The following is a 9152-nucleotide window of genomic DNA, read 5'->3' as shown; positions in this document are numbered from 1 at the left end:
CCCCCCAGTAAGATGAACCAAGCAAAGCTGACACTCAACATACAGCTGTGCTCTTAAGTTGACATGAAGAATTTGTGAAATATTGGTAATAACAGGTTTAAATGATTATTAGTAATTAATTATATAATTGTCTCATTGTAGACGAGCAGACAGGGAGCCAGAGGAGAAAAGCAGAATATGCAGCTGCCATTTTCCACATGGAAAAGAGAAAGGGCCAAGTGTATTTGAGTGGACAAAAGAGAAATCCCAAATACGAAAAAATAAAATTATACAATTTACAGATATGTATACAAATATATATAAATATATATATCCTATATACACCATGTATAATGATGGTGTATGATGTAAAAGGAAGTGTGGCAGATAACAAGTAAATATAGAGTTACATACAGATCCATGTTACAGCAAAAGATGGAATAACTAAGAAGCACACAGTATAATAATAATTACACGCAACAATTAAATAACTGCTCAGCATCTCCCCCACAATCCCAATCTGCTGTGTCCTGTCTTCCTCCCCTCTGCATAACACCCCATCACACATACGAAACACAACGCAGAGTCCGAGGGTGTTAAGAGTATGTTTATTTAAATGTCCTCCTCTCTACTGGCCAACACAGGGAGCATATGCTGGGTGTACAATTGTTCCAGGAGGAGGAGGTTTCCATGCCATGCAGGGTCTTTGGGGATGGGGATGATGATCCCCTCCTTCGTGGTCCACAGTAGCAGAGACTCCGGTCTGTGATGTGCAGCTGTTATATAATATACAATACATTTTTGAAAAACATTTGATCAACAAAAAAGGATTTGGTCAGGATCTAGAGTCAGTGTGTAGTTTATTAATAATCAATGCTCTCTACATTAGGAAAACACATACCAGTGTACCAGAGGGAGTCACACTCAGCTGTGCCTAGATAACCAAACAAACTGACAACAGGGATGCAAACTCATCTGGTATGAAAAAGGTGACAAGGATCCGAGCCCCCTGACCCCCCCCCACCCCACAGAATGACAGAGGATTTCAGCAGAACAACTAAAGCAGCAGTGTTAACAATAACAGAAACCCCAAAGAGTCAAATCTAATAGAAATATATTAAAGCATTTATTTTAATTGTGTAGCAGTCAGTTTATAATTTTGGCAGCACTGTTGAGCATTTTGAAAATGTATTTTCATGCCTCTGTGCAAGGCTTAGTCTTTCTATCTTTATAGCCACATGGTGTAAAGTAACTTAGTTCATAAACTCAACAAGTACTATACTTGGGCACAATTTTGAGATACTTGTACTTTATTTAAGTATTTCAATGTTTTGCTACTTTGTTCTTCTACTCCACTACAGTTCAGAGGTACATGGTGTACTTCTACTCCACTACATGTATTTAATCCCTTTAGTTACTTCTCAGATGTGGATGAATGATGTGAAATATAATCAAGTGTTAAATCAGACTTTAGTTCCACCTGGAGTAAATCCACCAGCTACCCTGCAGTATACAAAGTCATTCAAACTAGCTGCACCTTTACCAGCTTTGAGAACACTTTCATGATCAATCATTATAAAACATATCATATCTATTATTCTGAAATGGACCAATCTGCACAATGACTACTTTTACTGTCTTTCACTATATTTTGATGAGAATACTTTTCTACTTTCACTTGAGGAACATTTGTAATGCAGGAATTTTACTGTAACAGAGTATTTCCTACACTCTGGTACTTCTACTTTTAGTCAAGTACAAGAACTGAGTACTTCTACTTTTAATCAAGTACAAGATATATACTTATACCACCTCTGTTTGCAGTGTGAGAAAAAGTTTTTAGAGAGTACTTGTCCATGGACAAGTGAGTTTGGCAATTTACTTGTCCGAATACATTTTTCACTTGTCCAGAATGGACGAAAAAAATTGGGGCCACTGGAATCTTCTTCTTCGCCATCGTATTTTACATTTTCACACATAGGGTTGGGTATCGTTTGGATTCGAACGATTCCGGTTCTGCTTTTCGATTCTGGTTATTTTCGGTTCTTTGAGAGGGTAAAAATAAGTCCCATGATAAAGTGGGAGAAAAATATATTTATGAAAACATTAAGTCAAATCTGTATTCCTATTTACAAATCACTTCATACTGTTTAATTTCTTATGGTTATTGAATACAATTATATAAAATTAATCTCTTCATTATTTAGTTAGTTCTAAGTGGTGCAGTTTGAGAATGTACAATTGGCCCAGTATCCTCTGATGTTACACTGCAACCTGCCTGATACCTGCCTATGTAGAAAAGCGCTAGGCCTTAAATATAATGATAATAGGCTAATAATAATAGCTTATAATAATAAGTAATAATTAATTATTAGGCTACTTATTAGTAGCCTAATAATAAGGCCTAGCGCTTTTCTACAACTCAAAGACGCTTGCACGCTTACACATGTCCTTACGCATGTGTATTACATGCTGCAGCTGCCCAGCTGCTCACTGTTTGTAAAAGTAAATAAATAGTATTTTCATTTCAATAATGTACTTTCTATACCCTGCTTCATAAACAATACTGACATCCCTGTGCTCCTCCGAGTCTGGGGGTCCGGGGATGTGAGGACAGCGCGAGGACACAGGGAGGCTGCTTCACTTCATAAAGGAAATGGCGGTCAATATTAACAACACAGGAGCTAAAACGCTTAATAACCTTCATTACGTATTAGAGAAAGAACATAAGAAAGTTTGAAAAAGATGAGGCTGTTAAACGGGCAGCGGATCCGCTGTGTGTAGAAAGAGAGAGAGACGCTGAGCTGCACCATGCAGCGAACAGCTGATCCGGAGCATAGAGAGAGAGCTGTGGTCCGCGGGGCTTGGCCTCGCCTCCTATCCTCACAACTCTTATTAATCCCGGTACCGGACAATTGTTATTTGTTCCTACTCGGAACAGAGTTTTGCTTCCCAACCCTGCCACCGTGCTACACTTCCAGCGCTGCCCCGCCCCGCCCTAACTGTACAGAAAGCGGCGAGATGCATTCCCTTAGGAATCGACAAGCAGAACCGAAACTAACATTTCTAAACAAACAATGGCGGACACTGACAATTTGCGAATGAGTTCTGCCTTCTGTAAACTGAATTTATCAATAAATCAGGGCGAAAAACGTCACTTGTCCGCCGGACAAGTCAATTGAAATATCTACTTGTCCGATATTGTAAATAACACGTCCCGGACGGTGGGACGTGTACTTTTTCGCCTATGAAAAAACGATTAGAAAACAAAGGCTAAAGCTAACGTTAGCAGATAGTGACAATGTATGCTAGTTAGCTAGCTCAACGATAATATTGCGACGGGAAAAAAACACTTTTCAGTGCACATCACGCTCTGCCGCTCCGACAGGGAGCTCTGCTCTGAACACCTGAACGGCCCGTTCTAACAGCTGTTCACCAGCGGTCCAGTCTGTGCCACAGTGACTCCGGACGCACAGTTAATATTAACGAACGCACCGTAGGTAATGTAGCTGCTGAAGCTAGACCATCATCTCGGAGCAGCAGAGGCTTATTATACATCATGAGCAGAGCCGACAGGCAGGAAGACTCGAGCACACAGCTCGCGCTTCATTATAATATATAAAAAAAGCTCGCGGCCGCACATTAATCCGGGTCCCAGACCCCCTCCCATACCCCAAAAATATTTTTATTGCAGATCTACATGAATCACACAAACGACCTATTTTGGATTCAAAACGGAGAATTTTGCCGAAAGGTGACAAGTTTGCATCCCTGGACAAGATAACCAAAATCCTTGAATCTACACACAGCAAATAAACTCAAATGACACAACGAGATGTAAAAAGTAGATCAGACATATAGTGGATATCAAACTGGCCGCTTCAATCTGAAGAGCAACTAAAACAAAACACGGGAGTGTATCTTGTTCTTGTGAACACTAATGTTATCCACAGCATACACAGACACCACGAAGTTCTTAAGGAGAAAACTAGTTTCTAAAACAAAACACGTTAGTGTACCTTGTTAGCTAGCTGACATTAACCTTAAACATTGCACTCATATTACTCACTGAAACCTTGTAAAGCCGGTCCCGCATGCTGGCTCTTACAGAACCGCTCCCTTTCGTGTATGTACAGCTCTCAACATGCCCAGACTTGTAGTGATTTTCACCTCTTTTTATACTTTTTCGCCTCATTCTGAAAGAAACAGGTGAAATTTACTAACGTGACAGCCATCTTTGTGATGGTGACGCGTATTGTGCGAGACCAGAGACCTGTAGTTCACTGAGAGGTTTCACACACAAAACAAATTGTAACTTCACAGTTTTACGACACATTTTAATGTTTTTGACTTGCAAAATGTTCTTTTAATTTGACAAACCTCATATGTGTCATTCGTGGCACAATTCAAACGGGATCGAAAGATGACTTTTCTCTCTCCATAGAGAGCCGCAGTGACGCGTCCTTAAACCCGGAAGTAAACTTCTTCCGGTTCCTTCGTCTAAAACGCAATAGAATTTCTCCATAGGATTTTGGAAAATAGCTCGAAATAAGGTCTGTGGTTGACACATATTTAAGAGATGGATCACGTTTTGTTCAGCCGGATAATATCCACATGTCAACCCTACTTTTATAATTTTTGAATAATAAATCTAGTCGGCAGAAGCAAAAGGCTAACGTTATGCTATAAACGAACTACAAGCCAGTACAGCAGCAGGGTCGCACGACTTCAACGTCACGCCAACTTAAGATCGTTTCAACTGACTTGCACTGAAACTGCACTTTGAAAACTTTAAATATATTAACATTTTAAACTGTATACCCCGGTTATCTAGGCCCGTTTTGTTTAATGTCTACCACGTTTATCTAGGCCCTTTTTGTTTTATGTATACATGTCACACTGTGGGAAACGATATTTCGACATTTCTGGATGTATAACACATGTAGAATTTTTGACAATAAAGCTGAATTTGACTTTCGCGTGCTTGCATATTTTAACAAAGCTTTTCATTTTAGCCACACTGAATTTAACTAGAAGTCATGGCTGTGTCAATTACCAGTCTGATATCGTTTTACAAAGATGACAAGAAGAGTGTAGATAGAGGAGAGAACCACTACAAGTCAGGACACGTTACAGTGCAGCCTAGATGAAGGTGTGCTTACCGGTGTTGTCAGGGCTAGCATGAGGGACAAGGTTTATAGTGTCGGTGAGTAGTGATAGCAAGAGTACCGTTAACCTTTTAAGACCGAGTTAATTTATTCACATTAATTCCCATCAACAAATCAATTGTATGTGTCACATGAAATCTTTATTAGGCAAGGCAAGTTTATTTATATAGCACTTTTCAACACAAGGCAATTCAAAGTGCTTTACAAAAAATGAAAGACATTAAGAAAATGGCATTTAAAATCAGTCATTAAAAAGAAAAGCTAATAAAATAAACATTAAAAGAAAAAATACATGGATAAAAGTTACAGTGCAGTCTAAGATATGAATAGTTCAACTAAGAGCAGCGACAAAAAGAAAAGTCTTCAGCCTGGATTTAAAAGTAGTCAGAGTTGCAGCGGACCTGCAGGTTTCTGGGAGTTTGTTCCAGATATTTGGAGCATAAGAACTGAACTTCTCCATGTTTAGTTCTGACTCTGGGGACAGAAAGCTGACCCGTCCCTGAAGACCTGAGAGATCTGGATGGTTCATCATTTAGCAGGAGGTCACAAATGCATTTTGGTCCTAAACCATTCAGTGCTTTATAAACAGCAGCAGTATTTAGAAATCTATTCTTTGACACACAGGAAGCCAGAGTAAAGACTTCAGAACAGGAGTGATGTGATCCACTTCCTTAGTGCTGGTAAGGACTTGAGCAGCGGTGTTCTGAATCAGCTGCAGCTTTCTAATAGATGTTTTAGTGAGACCTGTGAAGACACCATTGCAGTAGTCCAGTCTACTGAAGATAAAAGCATGGACACGTTTTTCCAAATCCTGCTGTGACATTAGTCTTTTAATCCTAGATATGTTCTTTAGGTGATAATAAGCTGATTTAGTAACTGTTTTAATGTGACTGTTGAAACCAATAACTAATTTAACCCGCTGACAAGAGAGCCCACCTCCGAAGATCGTGACTGGCTGAGGGACAGACTCGGGGGCAGGTTCTCAGGAATTTCTTGGCTTCTCTCCCCCGAGTCAGAAGAGGAACACTACAGCTTGGAAACACTTACTGTTCCTGAAATTATCAAATCTGTTGGGCATCAGGGACCTGAGGCAATTGTGGCAAGCATGGCATTGTCTGAAGAGCAACAGAGGGCAATTCAGGTGGCTACCACTGGTCAGCGAACCAGCCCAAACTGGCATTTGTTCAGGAAAGGAAGGTTGACTGCCAGCAACTTTGGAGCTGTCCTGAGGTCAAAGCGTGTGACTGCTTCCCTTACTGCCAGGGTGCTAAGGCAACAACAGGCCCTTGGTGGTGTTTTGTCTGTACAGTGGGGGACTATGAATGAATGTGAGGGCGTCAGGGCATTCACCACTGCAACCCAGATGCAGGTCCATGAGTCAGATTTGTGGCTCTCCCTATCAGGATTGTTGGGGGCATCTCCAGATGGTCTGGTAGGGTCTTCCGCTGTGCTGGAGGTAAAGTCCCTACGGAGCCAGGGAAATGACAATTAGTGAAGCATTGCAAATCAAGGGCTTCTTTGTCAGTAAGGAAGGAGAAACATTCAGCCTGCGTGAGGAACATCCTTACTGGCACCAAGTGCAAGGTCAGCTTCACCTCACTGCAAGAAAGAAGAAGAAATAATAAAATGGTGAATTGTTTTTAATTTACATTTACTCGCCTTTGCAATGTTGTGGTTGTTAGAGTGTTAGGTTTCCTGTCAGCTCGTCTGTTGGGAAGATATAAAATATTTGTTTCATGGAAGTCACACCGTCACATATACTGTAAGAGCATTAAGACATATAGGCTAAAACAAAACATCTAAAGACATAACCTTGCACTTTGATAAGTCTCGTGAACATTTTCACTATTTTGACATTTTTATAGATGAAAATTGAACTAAAGAAATAAATGGTAGATGAATCCATATTGAAAATAGGTGTCAGCTGCTACACTAATTATAATAGTTATATTTCTTAATTAAGATAAGATATTACTGTATTGATCCCAATTTGGGAAATGTTTGTGTTGCAGCAGCATAACAAGAAAAACAAAATATAAGTTATTATATACAAAAGTATGTGAGGGATGGAATATTAAATTGAATATAAATGTAAAATGTACATGTGATTTTACGTCCAAGAGAAGCTATGGAGCAGAGAGTTCTCTGCCAGCCAGAGGTGATTTGTTATTAGTTCAATATGTCAAACTGATTTCCCTGATTACAATCTTTAGTTACATGGTGAAACGTTATGCTGCTTGTACTAATTAGACTTATCATATAAGCCACACAGGTTTTAATAGGATGTATTCATTATCTTTACTTATGTTGCGGTCTTTTCAGCAGCGCCATCTCTAAAACGGCGATACAGTCACTACCCATCATTTACATTTCACCGTGACATGGACAAAAATGTAACGTCAGCTAACTCATGGCACGAATCCAGACTCTCCTTTGGAAAACATTGGCCGGGAAACGATAGAACAAGCACGTTTCATGCGAAGACCTGTGGCTGCAACCCGGAGCAAAGCAACAAACCATTGCGTAGCTAACTAGTAGCGCTAGCTTTAGCTAACGTTAGCCAACGAAACGAACTGCCGAGTACAATTGGAAAACACTGGTAATTAATTATTCTATCATTTGTAAAACTACGGTGTTAAAAACGACAATTTCAAAAATACAGATTCTAATGGTCAGATATAGATATACAGATACTAAAGATAGGCAGGTACTTGCTTTTAAGCAGAACACAGGGGAAAACACACTTAGCGGGAGTGTTTACGTGTTCGGCGTAATGACGTACAACGGCCTCGACAATTTCTGTAGTCCTATTCAGCCATTCGGTAACAACCATCGTTTTTCAGACACGTAAACTCTTCAAAAATCCCCAGTGGGGTCACTGCTGATGTATTTAATGTCGTAGAACAAAACGTCAATTACCTCTTCAATTTGTGTCAACCACAGACCTTATTTCGAGCTATTTTCCAAAACCCTATGGAAAAAATGCATTGCTTTTTGAGGAAGGAACCGGAAGTGCTACAAATGCTAACTTACTTCTGGGTTTTACGACGCGTCACTGCGGCTCTCTATTGACGTCAATGTATAATTTTCTGCTTCCGGGGTCCCATGGGTCGGAAGTAGATGGGCGGGACTTCGCCTCTCGCGTCCGGGCTGCGGTGGTTTGTTGATACATGTCGTCTTCTTCTGTTTGCTTTAATCGAGGCTACGTAGTTATGCAGCGCCCCCATCGTCAGTAAATGGAAGTACTGCAAAGAACCCCATTTAGTGCAGTTATTTCACAAGTTTTGTAAACACAGCTCAAAAAACACTACCGAGGTCCGGACCTCAGTGACCTCAATGGTAGATACGGCCATGTATCAGAGTCCTGCACGGGTCTGATTTTCAAGACCCGCTCCGCACCCGCGACGTGCAATACCGAACCCACCCCCCGACCCGCACATATTACCAATTAGTTCTGCAACCCGATCCGACCCGTCGGCACAGGATCCGCAACCCGACCCCAACCCGAACCCGTATATATGAGCAGTGAAAACGTGCAATTATTAACACACGCAGTTGCATATTTGTCTCAAAAAGCGTGGGATGTTGGTTATTTTCTGCATCTAGGATGACACCAAAAGCCTCCCGGACGTTGGATTTCGCTCTTGAGGAAGTGTTGGAAAATGCTGTATTCTCCGTAGAGAGCTTCACCTCAGCCATTCAGAACGTGGCGCGCTCAGCAGCAGATAGATGCGCTGCAGAGGTTATGATTATGCTCGGTCCCGCGGGGGAGAGGTCTGAGGATTTAAACATTAAAGTAAATTATTATTATTTAAATATATTTATAATGCAACACCCGCGACCCGACCCAGATCGTCTTTGTTTTACCCAGAACCGAACCCGGAAAAAAGTGTTTGAAAAAATACCACCCGCGAATCAACTTTTTTGCGGGTCACCCGTCTCAAAATTCGGACTTTTTCTCAAAAATCTAAAAATCCGGACTTTTTCTCCAAATCTCAAAATTCA

Source organism: Notothenia rossii, assembly GCF_949606895.1.
Source record: "Notothenia rossii genome assembly, chromosome: 4".
Classification (NCBI taxonomy): Eukaryota; Metazoa; Chordata; class Actinopteri; order Perciformes; family Nototheniidae; genus Notothenia; species Notothenia rossii.
Note: the sequence above shows the minus strand (reverse complement) of the source record.